Genomic DNA, 20,033 nt, shown 5'->3' with positions numbered 1-20,033 from the left:
GCTTCTAATAAAAAAAGTTTTAAATAAAGATTGAAATTACAACGTTTGAATTGGGATTTTGAGATATTCAGAGAAGGCACAGGAAATACTGAGGTGGATTTAAAAAAAAAAGAGAAAGATTAAATTAAATCTGATCAGGTCAAACTCCTGGGCAAGTGGCGAGCTATCTGCGAAGGTGTAAAAGGAACTTTTGGAAAATGTTAAAAAAAAAACAGCAAGCTTTAGTAACGACTTTGAAACTGGAGCATTTTGAGATAACGAAAAAGCACTCAAACTCTCAAAGATGGACTTCATTCCAGTTATGGAGAAAAAGAAAAAGATAAAGACGCCACTTTGAAAGTAAACAAATGATTTTAAATTAACAACTTTATGGAGTTACGAACCCTCCGTGTAAAATACAAAACCTAATTTGAAGAAAGGAAAAAAAAAAGATGTAACGGACTAAATGGAAAAAGACATAACTTACTAAATACTAGTTGATGTTTGCTGTGAAAAAGATATTGGTTTAATTAGAAGAGAAAAAAAAAATTGGAATAAGTAAAAAAACACTCTACATGGATTCGAATTTTAAATTATGAAAAAGTTTCAATGCAGTTTGAAAAGATTTCCAAAATGGACAGTGTTTATCAAAAATGTCCCGAACAGTCTAAACAAGCAGGAGGGTTTTGAAGATAACGAGGAGAAAGAGAGAAATAAAAAAAAACAGAATTGAATTTCAGTAAACAAAATTGCTGTTGTATGTGTGGTCTTGTTTTAAAACAATTTAAAAAAAAAAAAATTCTTTGGCAAGTACTTGAATTAGAAGTTAAGAAAACATTGGAGTTTACTCTAATGATTTATGCTGTTTAACGGATTCCTAATTTCGAAGCCAGTTTTGAAGGCACAAAGACTTTTTTTTTCCAGATGATTACGTGAAGTCACGTAATGACATCAGGTCTTCTTACAAACCTGGAAAGGAGTTAACCCTTTCCATTGACAGCCGTTTTATACTGAACATTATTAATTTGGATTTCTTAATAGGGAAAAAAAAAAGACTCACCTAACAGAGGAAACAAAAATAAAAACAGAACTAGCTTATGTAATAATACTTGCCTGATACAATAAAGAAATAGATATTCAATAAAACAAATTGAAGAGTTAAAAGCTAAGATAAACAGGCTGGAAGAGATAACGGGACTAGACGGATAGTGCAGTGCGCAGCCATAGCACCATCACCTCTGGCAATAGAGCCAATGTACCCCACGGTGGGTAGGTGTAGTCCACAAACCCAACCTAACGGTAAAGCAGACAGCGATGTTTGGAGGAATAGCTTTGGCCTTGGTCATAGGAGTTTGGGTAATATTTAAGTGGGTAAAGACACAGGCGCATGCCCTACAGATTCAGCTCGAAATGGTTCGATTATAACCTTGTGCTTCTGATTTTGCAGGGTGACAGGGACACTCGTAGAGCAAAAAAACTTAACCCCTAGTGACGACCAGGCCGTCTGTTTAAAATTACAGATAATACTTACCGGAATGGGAATACGAACGGTGCTACTCGTAATATGGATAGCCCTGCGACATGCACGTACCCTGGGCAACACCGACGGACAGCAGAGCACGCTGGAAATAAACAACTATATGAACTATGGAGTCTTGTTTAATTTAACGGACGGAATGTGCATCCCAGCAGCCAAGGACTGGAGCAAGGACAGGACTTATTTTAATAAGAATCCTAATAAGAATAAGAGTATGTGTACAGTGCTCCACGGGTATAAGGAGCAGATGCATTAAACGGAGGGATGTCAAAGGGCCTGATGAATGTACTTTCGGCATAATTTGCGCGCCTCCGGGACAATCCCAGCAATCAGTCATCCGCAAGTAGGGAATGGGGCTGTGTGGGTATTACGAGGAGGCGGGGGCGGCTGCAATATAATTGTATGTATGTTTCTCACCCCGTCCGACACCGCGCCCCATAAGAATCACTACATTGCCCGAAGAACTGCCTTGTCCCATAACTACTAAGGGAACAGAAAATGGGATTGCAATGTACAACGAAGGGGAATTATTGTATGATAATGTTAAACATGAAATTGTGCCTGTTCTGATCAATATTTCAGGCATCCAGATGCCGTAATATTGTACCGAACAGTCAAGGAAGATGTACAATGTATTAAGTAAAGTCGTAATGCAGCAGGCTGCCGATGCCATGGGTGCCAGTAAGTTCCGGGGAGAGGGGTTAGCACCCAGGGTGAAGAGGGAAATGATGTTGCTACCGTTTTCAATACAGGAACCTCCGTAGTGAACTCGATAGACATACAAGGGCTAAATGAGAGGGTAGAACAGCTTAAAGGGGTGATGAAGGGGTTATTGGAGAGGGTGGAGCAAAACCAGGAAGACCAGGCCAACCTAGGAAAGGAGGGTGCCGAAATCCAGTTGGATGGCATCTCAGTCCTGGAAGCTCACGCTAAAACCATCAATCACCTCATTGATAGAGAACAAGAAGATACAATAAAGCAAAGACAGGGGCAACTCTGTCATGCTTATGGTCTGTGGATGGTGGGACAGATCCGCAACAACCTCGACCAGATCCAACGCGGGGAAGTACCCGATTGGATAGACAGTTCACATTTGGCTCAGTTGGCGAACCAAAGGGGGACACTGGATAATTGTACTCTGAAGGGACTGACCCGAGTATACCCCGCAATTCCAGATTGCCAGATGGGTAGGACTACCGGGATAGGGATAGTCCTGTGGATCCCCATAGCAACGCCGGACTCAGGGCCGTTCCCCTTATACCAACTAGAGAATATCGGAGTAATACGGGAAAATGTCTCCATACGCTACTACCTAACCACCACCTCTGCCGTTCGTCGAAACAACATACTTACTGGGATTTCCCTAGCAGATTGCAAGCAAAGGGGGGGAAATCACAGTATGCCCTCACCCGGTGGGCCGAGGTGAACTAGACGAGTGCGGGTTTAACCGAACCAACGGGTGTGTACTAGAAATAGTGCCCGCACACATGCACTTCGCGAGGGCAGGCTACGGAGGGAGGGGAAGATACTGCGTCTCTACTACTGAGAGTTCATACCAGTATAATGACCTGCAGTGCCCTATACCGCAGCCAAACTTTTGCTTTACACCACTACGACCTGTCGCGATCGGGCAAGCGCATATCACCCAGGTTAGGCGCCGGAAGTCCGAAGTTATTGAAGTAACTGATCAGCTCCATGATCATTTGCAGGATTATGACGAGCCAGAGCAGGTCCCTATCCCACATCTCACGGAGGTATTACGGGAGTTAAGGCTTAGAGTGGGGCAATCCGTAAAACTCTATCACCAGCTACAAACTAAAATCAAAGAACTGGAAGAAGATACCGAGGTAGACTTACAAAGTCAGAGTTGGTGGAGAAAGGTCTGGGACTGGGGAATAAATGTGAACATCCACCCATGGATCCGAATTATTTCACACACACTGGTCGGAATACAATTAATCTTAGCAATAACATGGGGCGTGATGGCCTGCCAGGTATGCAGGCGCCACAAACGGCAGAAACGGACCAATCACCGTTCCCTGGATATTAAACAAGTCTGTTTGATAAGGGGACGGGAGGAGCTAGCCTTTGTTAATTTGATTTGAGCAACCGGAACTCCTGAAACCGCGTGACTGGCCAGCACGTTGAGGCAAGGAATACCGGGCCGTGCACAAATATCAGATAAAGGCAGTATTTCGGTTAAAAGGGGACTAGGGCTAGTCCCTTTACCGAAAGGGGGAATTGTTGTAGAGAGTCGAAAGATATATATAGACTTAGGCATTAGGCACCTGCTGGATATTTAGAACTCACATAAGCTTAAATGGACACACACATAAAATGGCTGCCCAGGCATTATGGGAAATCAGGTAGTCAAACTGTGAACTGTTGAACGTTCACTGACCGAGCAATAACCCTGTGAGGCCCACTGTAGGAATGCCTGGGAAGACAGAGATAAGAAGGAAACCATCTCCTGTGAACAAGGCCATGAAACCAATTATTTCAGGAAGAAAGATAAGAGGGAAACCATTTGCTGTAAACAAGGCTATATACCAATTATTTCTCCAAGAAGAAAGAACTAGTGAGAGAACCTATATCAATCAGCCCAAGCTGACAAAAGACGAACACATGGTTCCTGAGACATAAGGGGAATTCTATTGGGTTAGAATAACCTATATGTAATCTATAATCATTGTGATTGGCTTGTGTCCAGCCGTGATGGGCTGTGTAGCTGCAGTAAACTGTTTTGTAACTGTTGTGAAACATATAAAGGTACATGTAACTCTTTGTTCTGTGAAGAGAAACCTGGATACGGTCCTGAGTTTTTCCTTCCCGCTGAGCGTAATAAAAGCTGCTTCAGCATTGGAACCGACCCTGAGTGTTGAGTGATTCTTCTAAGAAAACACTAACGCTAACATGTAGAGTCATGTGTAGAGTGATGTTTACAATGTTGTGTAGAGTGATGTATAGAGTGATGGTTTCAATGTTGTGCAGAGTGATGTGGAGAGTAATGTTTTCAATGTTCTGTAGAGTGATGTGTGGAGTAATGTTTTCAATGTTGTGTCGAGTGATGTGTAGAGTGATGTTTTCAATGTTGTGTAGAGTGATGTGCAGAGTGATGTTCTCAATGTTGTGCAGAGTGATGTGTAGAGTTATGTGCACAATGCTGTGTAGAGTGATGTATAGAGTGATGTTTTCAATGTTGTGTAGAGTGGTGTGTAGAGTGATGTGATATGTAGAGTGATGTTTTCAATGTTGTGCAGAGTGATACGTAGAGTGTTTTTTTCAATGTTGTGTGGAGTGATGTTTAGAGTGAGGTTTTCAATGTTGTGCAGAGTGATATGTAGAGTGATGTTTTCAATGTTGTGTGGAGTGATGTGTAGAGTGATGTTTTCAATATTGTATAGATTGATGTGTAGAGTGATGTTTTCAATATTGTGTAGAGAGAAGTGTAGTGATGTGTTCAATGTTGTGTAGAGTGATGTGTAGAGTGATGTTTTCAATGTTCTGTAGAGTGATTTAAAGAGTGATGTTTTCAATGTTGTGTAGAGTGATGTGTAGAGTGATGTTTTCAATATTCTGTCGAGTGATGTGTAGATTGATGTTTTCAATGTTGTGTAGCGTGATGTGTAGAGTGATGTTTTCAATGTTGTGTCGAGTGATGTGTTGAGTGATGTTTTCAGTGTTGTGTAGAGTGAGGTGTAGAGTGATGTTTTCAATGGTGTGTAGAGTGATGTGTAGAGTGAGGTTTTCAATGTTGTGTAGAGTGATGTGTAGAGTGATGTAATGTGTAGAGTAATGTTTTCAATGATGTGCAGAGTGATACGTAGAGTGAAGTTTACAATGTTGTGCTGATTGATGTGTACAGTGATGTTTTCAATGTTGTGCAGAGTGAGGTGCAGAGTGATGTTTTCCATGTTGTATAGAGTGATGTGTAGACTGCTTTTTCAATGTTGTGTAGAGTGATGTGTAGAGTGATGTTTTCAATGTTGTGTAGAGTGATGTTTTCAATTTTGTGCAGAGTGATGTGTAGAGAGATGTTTTCAATGTTGTGCAGAGTGATGTGTAGCGTGATATTTCAATGTTGTGGAGAGTGATGTGCAGAGTGATGTTTTCAATGTTCTGTAGAGTGATATGTAGAGTGATGTTTTCAATGTTGTGCAGAATGATGTACAGAGTGTTTTTTTCAATGTTGTGTAGAGTCAAGTGTAGAGTGATGTTTTCAAAGTTGTGTAGAGTGATGTGTAGAAGTGATGTTTTCAATGTTGGGCAGAGTGATGTGTAGAGTGATGTTTTCAATGTTGTGCTGAGTGATATGTAGAGTGATGTTTTCAATGTTGTGTAGAGTGATGTGTAGAGTGATGTTTTCAATGTTGTGCAGAGTGAGGTGCAGAGAGATGTTTTCTATTCTGTATAGAGTGATATGTAGAGTGATATTTTCAATGTTGTGTAGAGCGATGTGTAGAGTGATGTTTTCAATGTTGTGTAGAGTGATGTGTAGAGTGATGTTTTCAATGTTGTGCAGAGTGATATGTAGAGTGATGTTTTCAATGCTGTGCAGAGTGATGTGTAGCGCCATATTTCAATGTTGTGGAGCGTGATGTGTAGAGTGATGTTTTCAATGTTCTGTAGAGTGATGTGTAGAGTGATGTTTTCAATGTTGTGCAGAATGATGTACAGAGTGAATTTTTCAATGTTGTGTAGAGTGATGTGTAGAGTGATGTTTTCAATATTCTGCAGAGTGATGTGTAGATTGATGTTTTCAATGTTGTGTAGAGTGATGTGTTGAGTGATGTTTTCAGTGTTGTGTAGAGTGGAGTGTAGAGTGATGTTATCAATGGTGTGTAGAGTGATGTGTAGAGTGATGTTTACAATGTTGTGTAGAGTGATGTGTAGAGTGATTTTTTCAATGTTGTGTCGAGTGATGTAAAGATTCTTGTTTTCAATGTTGTGTAGAGTGATGTTTTCAATGTAGTGTAGAGTGATGTTTTCAATGTTGTGTAGAGTGATGTTTTCAATGTTGTGTAGAGTGAAGTGTAGAGTGATGTTTTCAATGTTGTGTGGAGTGATGTGTAGAGTGATGTGATATGTATAGTGATGTTTTCAATGTTGTGCAGAGTGATATGTGGAGTGAAGTTTTCAATGTTGTGTTGAGTGATGTGTCGAGTGAGGTTTTCAATGTTGTGCAGAGTGATATGTAAAGTGATGTTTTCAATGTTGTGTGGAGTGATGTGTAGAGTGATATATTCAATATTGTATAGATTGATGTGTAGAGTGATGTTTTCAATGTTGTGTTGAGTGATTTGTAGAGTGATGTTTTCAATGTTGTGTAGATTGTTGTGTAGAGTGATGTTTTCAATGTTGTGTAGAGTGATGTGTTGAGTGATGTTTTCAGTGTTGTGTAGAGTGATGTGTAGAGTGATGTTTTCAATGGTGTGTAGAGTGATTTGTAGAGTGATGTTTACAATGTTGTGTAGAGTGATGTGTAGAGTGATGTTTTCAATGTTGTGTAGAGTGATGTGTAGAGTGAGGTTTTCAATGTTGTGTAGAGTGATGTGTAGAGTGATGTAATGTGTAGAGTAATGTTTTCAATCTTGTGCAGAGTGATACGTAGAGTGAAGTTTCCAATGTTGTGCAGATTGATGTGTACAGTGATGTTTTCAATGTTGTGCAGAGTGAGGTGCAGAGTGATGTTTTCCATGTTGTGCAGAATGATGTACAGAGTGTTTTTTTCAATGTTGTGTAGAATCAAGTGTAGAGTGATGTTTTCAAAGTTGTGTAGAGTGATGTGTAGAGTGATGTTTTCAATGTTGTGCAGAGTGATGTGTAGAGTGATGTTTTCAATGTTGTGCTGAGTGATGTGTAGAGTGATGTTTTCAATGTTGTGTAGAGTGATGTGTAGAGTGATGTTTTCAATGTTGTGCAGAGTGAGGTGCAGAGAGATGTTTTCTATGTTGTATAGAGTGATGTGTAGAGTGATGTTTTCAATGTTGTGTAGAGCGATGTGTAGAGTGATGTTTTCAATGTTGTGTAGAGTGATGTGTAGAGTGATGTTTTCAATGTTGTGCAGAGTGATATGTAGAGTGATGTTTTCAATGCTGTGCAGAGTGATGTGTAGCGTCATATTTCAATGTTGTGGAGAGTGATGTGTAGAGTGATGTTTTCAATGTTCTGTAGAGTGATGTGTAGAGTGATGTTTTCAATGTTGTGCAGAATGATGTAGAGAGTGAATTTTTCAATGTTGTGTAGAGTGATGTGTAGAGTGATGTTTTCAAAATTCTGCAGAGTGATGTGTAGATTGATGTTTTCAATGTTGTGTAGAGTGATGTGTTGAGTGATGTTTTCAGTGTTGTGTAGAGTGAAGTGTAGAGTGATGTTATCAATGGTGTGTAGAGTGATGTGTAGAGTGGTGTTTACAATGTTGTGTAGAGTGATGTGTAGAGTGATTTTTTCAATGTTGTGTCGAGTGATGTGTAGAGTGATGTGATATGTATAGTGATGTTTTCATTGTTGTGCAGAGTGATATGTAGAGTGAAGTTTTCAATGTTGTGTTGAGTGATGTGTCGAGTGAGGTTTTCAATGTTGTGCAGAGTGATATGTAAAGTGATGTTTTCAATGTTGTGTGGAGTGATGTGTAGAGTGATATATTCAATATTGTATAGATTGATGTGTAGAGTGATGTTTTCAATGTTGTGTAGAGTGATTTGTAGAGTGATGTTTTCAATGTTGTGTAGATTGTTGTGTAGAGTGATGTTTTCAATGTTGTGTAGAGTGCTGTGTAGAGTGATGTTTTCAATGTTGAGTAGAGTGATGTGCAGAGTTATGTTTTCAATGTTGTGTAGAATGATGTGTAGAGTGATGTTTTCAATGTTGTGTAGAGTGAAGTGTAGACTGATTATTTCAAAGTTGTGTAGAGTGATGTGTAGAGTGTTGTTTTCAATGTTGTGCAGAGTGATGTGTAGAGTGATGTTTTCAATGTTGTGCTGAGTGATGTGTAGAGTGATATTTTCAATGTTGTGTAGAGTGATGTGTAGAGTGATGTTTTCAATGTTGTGCAGAGTGAGGTGCAGAGTGATGTTTTCTATGTTGTATAGAGTGATGTGTAGAGTGATGATTTCAATGTTGTGCAGAGTGATATGTAGAGTGATGTTTTCAATGTTGTGGAGAGTGATGTGCAGAGTGATGTTTTCAATGTTGTGCAGAGTGATATGTAGAGTGATGTTTTCAATATTGTATAGATTGATGTGTAGAGTGATGTTTTCAATGTTGTGTAGAGCGATGTGTAGAGTGATGTTTTCAATGTTTTGTAGATTGCTGTGTAGAGTGATGTTTTCAATGTTGTGTTGAGTGCTGTGTAGAGTGATGTTTTCAATATTGTGTAGAGTGATGTGCAGAGTGATGTTTTCAATGTTGAGTAGAGTGATGTGTAGAGTGATGTTTTCAATGTTGTGCGGAGTGATGTGTAGAGTGATGTTTTCAATGTTGTGCTCAGTGATGTGTAGAGTGAAGTTTTCAATGTTGTGTTGAGTGATGTGTAGAGTGATGTTTTCAATGTTGTGTAGAGTGATGTGCAGAGTGATGTTTTCAATGTTATGCAGAGTGATGTGTATAATGATGTTTTCAATGTTGTGTCGAGTGATGTGTAGAGTGATGTTTTCAATGTTGTGCAGAGTGATGTGTAGAGTGATGATTTCAATGTCGTGTAGAGTGATGTGTAGCGTGATATTTAAATGTTGTGGAGAGTGATGTGTAGAGTGATGTGATATGTATAGTGATGTTTTCATTGTTGTGCAGAGTGATATGTAGAGTGAAGTTTTCAATGTTGTGTTGAGTGATGTGTAGAGTGATGTTTTCAATGTTGTGTAGAGTGATGTGCAGAGTGATGTTTTCAATGTTATGCAGAGTGATGTGTATAATGATGTTTTCAATGTTGTGCTCAGTGATGTGTAGAGTGAAGTTTTCAATGTTGTGTTGAGTGATGTGTAGAGTGATGTTTTCAATGTTGTGTAGAGTGATGTGCAGAGTGATGTTTTCAATGTTATGCAGAGTGATGTGTATAATGATGTTTTCAATGTTGTGCAGAGTGATGTGTAGAGTGATGTTTTCAATGTTGTGCTGAGTGATATGTAGAGTGATGTTTTCAATGGTGTGCAGAGCGATGTGTAGAGTGATTTTTTCAATGTTGTGTAGAGTGATGTATAGAGTGATGTTTTCAATGTTGTGTAGAGTGAAGTGTATAGTGATGTTTTCAATGGTGTGCAGAGTGATGTGTAGAGTGATGTTTACAATGTTGTGTCGAGTGATGTGTCGAGTGATGTTTTCAATGTTCTGTAGACTGATGTGTAGATTGATGTTTTCAATGTTGTTTAGAGTGAAGTGTTGAGTGTTGTTTTCAGTGTTGTGTAGAGTGATGTGTAGAGTGATGTTTTCAATGGTGTGTAGAGTGATGTTTGGAGTGATGTCTACAATGTTGTGTAGACTGATGTGTAGAGTGATTTTTTCAATGTTGTGTCGAGTGATGTATAGAGTGTTGTTTTCAATGTTGTGTAGAGTGATGTGTAGAGTGATGTTTTCAATGTTGTGTAGAGTGATGTGTAAAGTGATGTTTTCAATGTTGTGTAGAGTGAAGTGTATAGTGATGTTTTCAAAGGTGTGCAGAGTGATGTGTAGAGTGATGTTTACAATGTTGTGTCGAGTGATGTGTAGAGTGATGTTTTCAATGTTCTGTAGAGTGATGTGTAGATTGATGTTTTCAATGTTGTTTAGAGTGAAGTGTTGAGTGATGTTTTCAGTGTTGTGTAGAGTGATGTGTAGAGTGATGTTTTCAATGGTGTGTAGAGTGATGTGTAGAGTGACGTCTACAATGATGTGTAGAGTGATGTGTAGAGTGATTTTTTCAATGTTGTGCAGAGTGAGGTGCAGAGTGATGTTTTCAATGTTGTGTAGAGTGATGTGTAGAGTGATGTTTTCAATGTTGTGCTCAGTGATGTGTAGAGTGATGTTTTCAATGTTGTGTAGAGTGATGTGTAGAGTTATGTTTTCAATGTTGTGCAGAGTGATGTGCAGAGTGATGTTTTCAATGTTGTGCAGAGTGATGTGTATAGTGATGTTTTCAATGTTGTGTCGAGTGATGTGTAGAGTGAAGTTTTCATTGTTGTGTCGAGTGATGTCTAGAGTGACGTTTTCAATGTTGTGCAGAGTGATGTGTAGAGTGATGATTTCAATGTTGCGTAGAGTGATGTGTAGCGTCAATTTAAATGTTGTGGAGAGTGATGTGTAGAGTGATGTTTTCAATGTTCTGTAGAGTGATGTATAGAGTGATGTATTCAATGTTGTGCAGAGTGGGGTACTGAGTGAAGTTTTCAATGTTGTGCAGAGTGATGTGTAGAGTGATGATTTCAATGTTGTGCAGAGTGATGTGTATAGTGATGTTTACAATGTTGTGTAGAGTGATGTATAGAGTGATATTTTCAATGTTGTGTAGAGTGATGTGTAGAGTGATGTTTTCAATGGTGTGTAGAGTGCTGTGTAGAGTGATGTTTTCAATATTGTGTAGAGTGATGTGTCGAGTGATGTTTTCAATGTTGTGTAGATTGTTGTGTAGATTGATGTTTTCAAAGTTGTGTAGCATGATGTGTAGAGTAATGTTTTCAATGTTGTGTAGATTGTTGTGTAGAGTGATGTTTTCAATGTTGTGTAGAGTGCTGTGTAGAGTGATGTTTTCAATATTGTGTAGAGTGATGTGCAGTGTGATGTTTTCAATGTTATGTAGAGTGATGTGTTGGGTGATGTTTTCAATGTTGTGTAAAGTGAAGTGTAGAGTGATGTTTTCAATGTTGTGTGGAGTGATGTGTAGGGTGATGTTTTCAATGTTGTGCAGAGTGATGTGTAGCGTCATATTTCAATGTTGTGCAGAGTGATGTGTAGAGTGATGTTTTCAATGTTATGTAGAGTGATGTATAGAGTGATGTTTTCAATGTTGTGCTGAATGATGTACAGAGTGATTTTTTCAATGTTGTGTAGACTCATGTGTAGAGTGATGTTTACAATGTTGTGCAGAGTGATGTGTAGAGTGATGTTTTCAATGTTGTGTAGAGTGATGTATAGAGTGACGTTTTCAATGTTGTGTAGAGTGAAGTGTATAGTGATGTTTTCAATGGTGTGCAGAGTGATGTGTAGAGTGATGTTTACAATGTTGTGTCGAGTGATGTGTCGATAGATGTTTTCAATGTTCTGTAGAGTGATGTGTAGATTGATGTTTTCAATGTTGTTTAGAGTGAAGTGTTGAGTGATGTTTTCAGTGTTGTGTAGAGTGATGTGTAGAGTGATGTTTTCAATGGTGTGTAGAGTGATGTTTGGAGTGATGTCTACAATGTTGTGTAGACTGATGTGTAGAGTGATTTTTTCAATGTTGTGTCGAGTGATGTATAGAGTGTTGTTTTCAATGTTGTGTAGAGTGATGTGTAGAGTGATGTTTTCAATGTTGTGTAGAGTGATGTGTAAAGTGATGTTTTCAATGTTGTGTAGAGTGAAGTGTATAGTGATGTTTTCAAAGGTGTGCAGAGTGATGTGTAGAGTGATGTTTACAATGTTGTGTCGAGTGATGTGTAGAGTGATGTTTTCAATGTTCTGTAGAGTGATGTGTAGATTGATGTTTTCAATGTTGTTTAGAGTGAAGTGTTGAGTGATGTTTTCAGTGTTGTGTAGAGTGATGTGTAGAGTGATGTTTTCAATGGTGTGTAGAGTGATGTGTAGAGTGACGTCTACAATGATGTGTAGAGTGATGTGTAGAGTGATTTTTTCAATGTTGTGCAGAGTGAGGTGCAGAGTGATGTTTTCAATGTTGTGTAGAGTGATGTGTAGAGTGATGTTTTCAATGTTGTGCTCAGTGATGTGTAGAGTGATGTTTTCAATGTTGTGTAGAGTGATGTGTAGAGTTATGTTTTCAATGTTGTGCAGAGTGATGTGCAGAGTGATGTTTTCAATGTTGTGCAGAGTGATGTGTATAGTGATGTTTTCAATGTTGTGTCGAGTGATGTGTAGAGTGAAGTTTTCATTGTTGTGTCGAGTGATGTCTAGAGTGACGTTTTCAATGTTGTGCAGAGTGATGTGTAGAGTGATGATTTCAATGTTGTGTAGAGTGATGTGTAGCGTCAATTTAAATGTTGTGGAGAGTGATGTGTAGAGTGATGTTTTCAATGTTCTGTAGAGTGATGTATAGAGTGATGTATTCAATGTTGTGCAGAGTGGGGTACAGTGTGATTTTTTCAATGTTGTGTAGAGTCATGTGTAGAGTGATGTTGACAATGTTGTGTAGAGTGATGTGTGGAGTGATGTTTTCAATTTTGTGTAGAGTGCTGTGTAGAGTGATGTTTTCAATATTGTGTAGAGTGATGTGTCGAGTGATGTTTTCAATGTTGTGTAGATTGTTGTGTAGATTGACGTTTTCAATGTTGTGTAGCGTGATGTGAAGAGTGATGTTTTCAATGTTGTGTAGATTGTTGTGTAGAGTGATGTTTTCAATGTTGTGTAGAGTGCTGTGTAGAGTGATGTTTTCAGTATTGTGTAGAGTGATGTGCAGAGTGATGTTTTCAATGTTGTGTAGAGTGATGTGTTGGGTGATGTTTTCAATGTTGTGTAGAGTGATGTGTAGAGTGATGTTTTCAATGTTTTGTAGATTGTTGTGTAGAGTGATGTTTTCAATGTTGTGTTGAGTGCTGTGTAGAGTGATGTTTTCAATATTGTGTAGAGTGATGTGCAGAGTGATGTTTTCAATGTTGAGTAGAGTGATGTGTAGAGTGATGTTTTCAATGTTGTGCAGAGTGATGTGTAGAGTGATGTTTTCAATGTTGTGCTCAGTGATGTGTAGAGTGATGTTTTCAATGTTGTGTTGAGTGATGTGTAGAGTGATGTTTTCAATGTTGTGCAGAGTGATGTGCAGAGTGATGTTTTCAATGTTGTGCAGAGTGATGTGTATAGTGATGTTTTCAATGTTGTGTCGAGTGATGTGTAGAGTGATGTTTTCAATGTTGTGTAGAGTGATGTCCAGAGTGATGTTTTTAATGTTGTGCAGAGTGATGTGTAGAGTGATGATTTCAATGTTGTGTAGAGTGATGTGTAGCGTGATATTTCAATGTTGTGGTGAGTGATGTGTACAGTGATGTTTTCAATGTTCTGTAGAGTGATGTATAGAGTGATGTATTCAATATTGTGCAGAGTGGGGTACAGAGTGATATTTTCAATGTTGTGTAGAGTCATGTGTAGAGTGATGTTTACAATGTTGTGTAGAGTGATGTTTTCAATGTTGTGTAGAGTGATATTTTCAATGTTGTGTAGAGTGCTGTGTAGAGAGATGTTTTCAATATTGTGTAAAGTGAAGTGTAGAGTGATGTTTTCAATGTTGTGCAGAGTGATGTGTAGAGTGATGTTTTCAATATTGTGTAGAGTGATGTGTAGAGTGATGTTTTCAATGTTGTGCAGAGTGATGTGAAGCGTGATATTTCAATGTTGTGGAGAGTGATGTGTAGAGTGATGTTTTCAATGTTGTGCAGAATGATGTACAGAGTGATTTTTTCAATGTTGTGTAGACTCATGTGTAGAGTGATGTTTACAATGTTGTGTAGAGTGATGTGTGGAGTGATGTTTTCAATGTTGTGTAGAGTGATGTGTAGAGTGATGTTTTCAATATTCTGCAGAGTGATGTGTAGATTGATGTTTTCAATGTTGTGTAGATTGCTGTGTAGAGTGATGTTTTCAATGTTGTGTAGAGTGAAGTGTAGAGTGATGTTTTCAATGGTGTGCAGAGTGATGTGTAGAGTGATGTTTACAATGTTGTGTCGAGTGATGTGTAGATTGATGTTTTCAATGTTGTTTAGAGAGAAGTGTTGAGTGATGTTTTCAGTGTTGTGTAGAGTGATGTGTAGAGTGATGTTTTCAATGGTGTGTGGAGTGATGTGCAGAGTGATGTTTTCAATGTTGTGTAGAGTGATGTGTTGAGTGATGTTTTCAATGTTGTGTCGAGTGAAGTGTAGAGTGATGTTTTCAAAGTTGTGTAGAGTGATGTGTAGAGTGATGTGTTCAATGTTGTGCAGAGTGATGTGTAGAGTGATGTTTTCAATGTTATGCTGAGTGATGTGTAGAGTGATATTTTCAATGTTGTGTAGAGTGATGTGTAGAGTGATGTTTTCAATGATGTGCAGAGTGAGGTGCAGAGTGATGTTTTCTATGTTGTATAGAGTGATGTGTAGAGTGATGTTTTCAATGTTGTGCAGAGTGATATGTAGAGTGATGTTTTCAATGTTGTGTGAAGTGGTGTGTCGAGTGATGTTTTCAATATTGTATAGATTGATGTGTAGAGTGATGTTTTCAATGTTGTGTAGATTGTTGTGTAGTGTGATGTTTTCAATGTTGTGTTGAGTGCTGTGTAGAGTGATGTTTTCAATGTTGCGCAGAGTGATGTGTATAGTGATGTTTTCAATGTTGTGTCGAGTGATGTGTAGAGTGATGTTTTCAATGTTGTGTAGAATGATGTGTAGAGTGATGTTTTCAATGTTGTGCAGAGTGATCTGTAGAGTGATGATTTCAATGTTGTGTAGAGTAATGTGTAGCGTGATATTTAAATGTTGTGGAGAGTGATGTGTAGAGTGATGTTTTCAATGTTCTGTAGAGTGATGTATAGAGTGATGTATTCAATATTGTGCAGAGTGGGGTACAGAGTGATATTTTCAATGTTGTGTAGAGTCATGTGTAGAGTGATGTTTACAATGTTGTGTAGAGTGATGTATAGAGTGATGTTTTCAATGTTGTGTAGAGTGACGTGTAGAGTGATATTTTCAATGTTGTGGAGAATGATGTGTAGAGTGATGTTTTCAATGTTCTGCAGAGTGATGTGTAGAGTAATGTTTCCAATGTTGTGCAGAATGATGTACAGAGTGATTTTTTTAATGTTGTGTAGACTCATGTGTAGAGTGATGTTTACAATGTTGTGTAGAGTGATGTGGAGAGTGAAGTTTTCAATGTTGTGTCGAGTGATGTATAGAGTGATGTTTTCAATGTTGTGTAGAGTGATGTGTAGAGTGATGATTTCAATATTCTGCAGAGTGATGTGTAGATTGATGTTTTCAATGTTGTGTCGATTGTTGCGTGGAGTGATGTTTTCAATGTTGTGTAGAGTGAAGTGTAGAGTGATGTTTTCAATGGTGTGCAGAGTGATGTGTAGAGTGATGTTTGCAATGTAGTGTCGAGTGATGTGTAGATTGATGTTTTCAATGTTGTTTAGAGAGAAGTGTTGAGTGATGTTTTCAGTGTTGTGAAGAGTGATGTGTAGAGTGATGTTTTCAATGGTGTGTAGAGTGTTGTGTGGAGTGATGTCTACAATGTTGTGTAGAGTGATGTGTAGAGTGATTTTTTCAATGTTGTGTCGAGTGATGTATAGAGTGTTGTTTTCAATGTTGTGTAGAGTGATGTGTAGAGTGATGTTTCAGTGTTGTGTAGAGTGATGTGTAGAGTGATGTGATATGTATAGTGTTGTTTTCAATGTTGTGCAGAGTGATATGTAGAGTGATGTATTCAATGTTGTGTAGAGTGATATGTAGAGTGATGTTTTCAATGTTGTGTGGAGTGCTGTGTAGAGTGATGTATTCAATATTGTATAGATTGATGTGTATAGTGTTGTTTTCAATGTTGTGCAGAGTGATATGTAGAGTGATGTATTCAATGTTGTGCAGAGTGATATGTAGAGTGATGTATTCAATGTTGTGTAGAGTGATGTGCAGAGTGATGTTTTCAATGTGGTGTAGCGTGATGTGTTGATTGATGTTTTCAATGTTGTGTAGAGTGAAGTTCAGAGTGATGTTTTCAATGTTGTGTAGAGTGATGTGTACAGTGATGTTTTCAATGTTGTGCTGAGTGATGTGTAGAGTGATGTTTTCAATGTTGTGTGGAGTGATGTGTAGAGTGATGTTTTCAATGTTGTGCAGAGTGAGGTGCAGAGTGATGTTTTCAATGTTGCGTAGAGTGATGTGTAGAGTGATGTTTTCAATGTTGTGCAGAGTGATATGTAGAGTGATGTTTTCAATGTTGTGTGGAGTGATGTGTCGAGTGATGTTTTCAATATTGTATAGATTGATGTGTAGAATGATGTTTTCAATGTTGTGTAGATTGTTGTGTAGAGTGATGTTTTCAATGTTGTGTCGAGTGCTGTGTAGAGTGATGTTTTCAATGTTGTGTAGAGTGATGTGTAGAGTGATGTTTTAAATGTTGTGCAGAGTGATGTGCAGAGTGATGTTTTCAATGTTGCGCAGAGTGATGTGTATAGTGATGTTTTCAATGTTGTGCCGAGTGATGTGTAGAGTGATGTTTTCAATGTTGTGTAGAGTGATGTGTAGAGTGATGTTTTCAATGTTGTGCAGAGTGATCTGTAGAGTGATGATTTCAATGTTGTGTAGAGTAATGTGTAGCGTGATATTTAAATGTTGTGGAGAGTGATGTGTAGAGTGATGTTTTCAATGTTCTGTAGAGTGATGTATTGAGTGATGTATTCAATATTGTGCAGAGTGGGGTACAGAGTGATATTTTCAATGTTGTGTAGAGTCATGTGTAGAGTGATGTTTACAATGTTGTGTAGAGTGATGTTTTCAATGTTGTGTAGAGTGACGTGTAGAGTGATATTTTCAATGTTGTGTAGAGTGCTGTGTAGAGAGATGTTTTCAATATTGTGTAAAGTGAAGTGTAGAGTGATGTTTTCAATGTTTTGCAGAGTGATGTGTAGAGTGATGTTTTCAATATTGTGTAGAGTGATGTGTAGAGTGATGTTTTCAATGTTGTGCAGAGTGATGTGAAGCGTGATATTTCAATGTTGTGGAGAGTGATGTGTAGAGTGATGTTTTCAATGTTGTGCAGAATGATGTTTTCTATGTTGTATAGAGTGATGTGTAGAGTGATGTTTTCAATGTTGTGCAGAGTGATATGTAGAGTGAAGTTTTCAATGTTGTGTGAAGTGGTGTGTCGAGTGATGTTTTCAATATTGTATAGATTGATGTGTAGAGTGATGTTTTCAATGTTGTGTAGATTGTTGTGTAGAGTGATGTTTTCAATGTTGTGTTGAGTGCTGTGTAGAGTGATGTTTTCAATGTTGCGCAGAGTGATGTGTATAGTGATGTTTTCAATGTTGTGTCGAGTGATGTGTAGAGTGATGTTTTCAATGTTGTGTAGAATGATGTGTAGAGTGATGTTTTCAATGTTGTGCAGAGTGATCTGTAGAGTGATGATTTCAATGTTGTGTAGAGTAATGTGTAGCGTGATATTTAAATGTTGTGGAGAGTGATGTGTAGAGTGATGTTTTCAATGTTCTGTAGAGTGATGTATAGAGTGATGTATTCAATATTGTGCAGAGTGGGGTACAGAGTGATATTTTCAATGTTGTGTAGAGTCATGTGTAGAGTGATGTTTACAATGTTGTGTAGAGTGATGTATAGAGTGATGTTTTCAATGTTGTGTAGAGTGACGTGTAGAGTGATATTTTCAATGTTGTGGAGAGTGATGTGTAGAGTGATGTTTTCAATGTTCTGCAGAGTGATGTGTAGAGTAATGTTTTCAATGTTGTGCAGAATGATGTACAGAGTGATTTTTTCAATGTTGTGTAGACTCATGTGTAGAGTGATGTTTACAATGTTGTGTCGAGTGATGTGTAGAGTGATGTTTTCAATGTTGTGTCGAGTGATGTATAGAGTGATGTTTTCAATGTTGTGTAGAGTGATGTGTAGAGTGATGATTTCAATATTCTGCAGAGTGATGTGTAGATTGATGTTTTCAATGTTGTGTCGATTGTTGTGTGGAGTGATGTTTTCAATGTTGTGTAGAGTGAAGTGTAGAGTGATGTTTTCAGTGTTGTAAAGAGTGATGTGTAGAGTGATGTTTTCAATGGTGTGTAGAGTGTTGTGTGGAGTGATGTCTACAATGTTGTGTAGAGTGATGTGTAGAGTGATTTTTTCAATGTTGTGTAGAGTGATGTGTAGAGTGATGTTTCAGTGTTGTGTAGAGTGATGTGTAGAGTGATGTAATATGTATAGTGTTGTTTTCAATGTTGTGCAGAGTGATATGTAGAGTGATGTATTCAATGTTGTGTAGAGTGATATGTAGAGTGATGTTTTCAATGTTGTGTGGAGTGCTGTGTAGAGTGATGTATTCAATATTGTATAGATTGATGTGTAGAGTGATGTTTTCAATGTTGTGTAGAGTGATGTGTAGAGTGATGTTTTCAATGTTGTGTAGATTGTTCTGTAGAGTGATGTTTTCAATGTTGTGTAGAGTGCTGTGTAGAGTGATGTTTTCAATGTTGTGTAGAGTGATGTGCAGAGTGATGTTTTCAATGTGGTGTAGCGTGGTGTGTTGATTGATGTTTTCAATGTTGTGTGGAGTGAAGTGCAGAGTGATATTTTCAAAGTTGTGTAGAGTGATGTGTACAGTGATGTTTTCAATGTTGTGCTGAGTGATGTGTAGAGTGATGTGTTCAATGTTGTGTGGAGTGATGTGTAGAGTGATGTTTTCAATGTTGTGCAGAGTGAGGTGCAGAGTGATGTTTTCTATGTTGTATAGAGTGATGTGTAGAGTGATGTTTTCAATGTTGTGCAGAGTGATATGTCGAGTGATGTTTTCAATGTTGCGTAGAGTGATGTGTAGAGTGATGTTTTCAATGTTGTGCAGAGTGATATTTAGAGTGATGTTTTCAATGTTGTGTGGAGTGATGTGTCGAGTGATGTTTTCAATATTGTATAGATTGATGTGTAGAGTGATGTTTTCAATGTTGTGTAGATTGTTGTGTAGAGTGATGTTTTCAATGTTGTGTCGAGTGCTGTGTAGAGTGATGTTTTCAATGTTGTGTAGAGTGATGTGTAGAGTGATGTTTTAAATGTTGTGCAGAGTGATGTGTAGAGTGATGTTTTCAATGTTGTGCAGAGTGATGTGTAGGGTGATTTTTTCAATGTTGTGTCGAGTGCTGTGTAGAGTGATGTTTTCAATATTGTGTGGAGTGATGTGTAGAGTGATGTTTTCAATGTTTTGTAGAGTGATGTGTTGAGAGATGTTTTCAATGTTGTGTGAAGTGAAGTGTAGAGTGATGTTTTCAATGTTGTGTAGAGTGATGTGTAGAGTGATGTTTTCAATGTTGTGCAGAGTGATGTGTAGAGTGATGTTTTTAATGTTGTGCAGAGTGATGTATAGAGTGATGTTTTCAATGCTGTGTAGAGTGATGTGCAGAGTGATGGTTTCAATGTTGTGCAGAGTGATGTGCAGAGTGATGTTTTCAATGTTGTGCAGAGTGATGTAAAGAGTGAGGTTTTAAATGTTGTGTAGAGTGATGTGTTGAGTGATGTTTTCAATGTTGTGTAGAGTGCTGCGTAGATTGATGTTTTCAATGTTGTGTCGAGTGATGTGTAGATTGATGTTTTCAATGTTGTGTAGAGTGATGTGTAGAGTGATGTTTTCAATGTTGTGCAGAGTAATGTGTAGAGTGATGATTTCA

This window comes from Pristiophorus japonicus, chromosome 29 (genome assembly GCF_044704955.1).
Source record: "Pristiophorus japonicus isolate sPriJap1 chromosome 29, sPriJap1.hap1, whole genome shotgun sequence".
Taxonomy (NCBI): domain Eukaryota; kingdom Metazoa; phylum Chordata; class Chondrichthyes; family Pristiophoridae; genus Pristiophorus; species Pristiophorus japonicus.
This window is presented reverse-complemented; position numbering follows the sequence as displayed.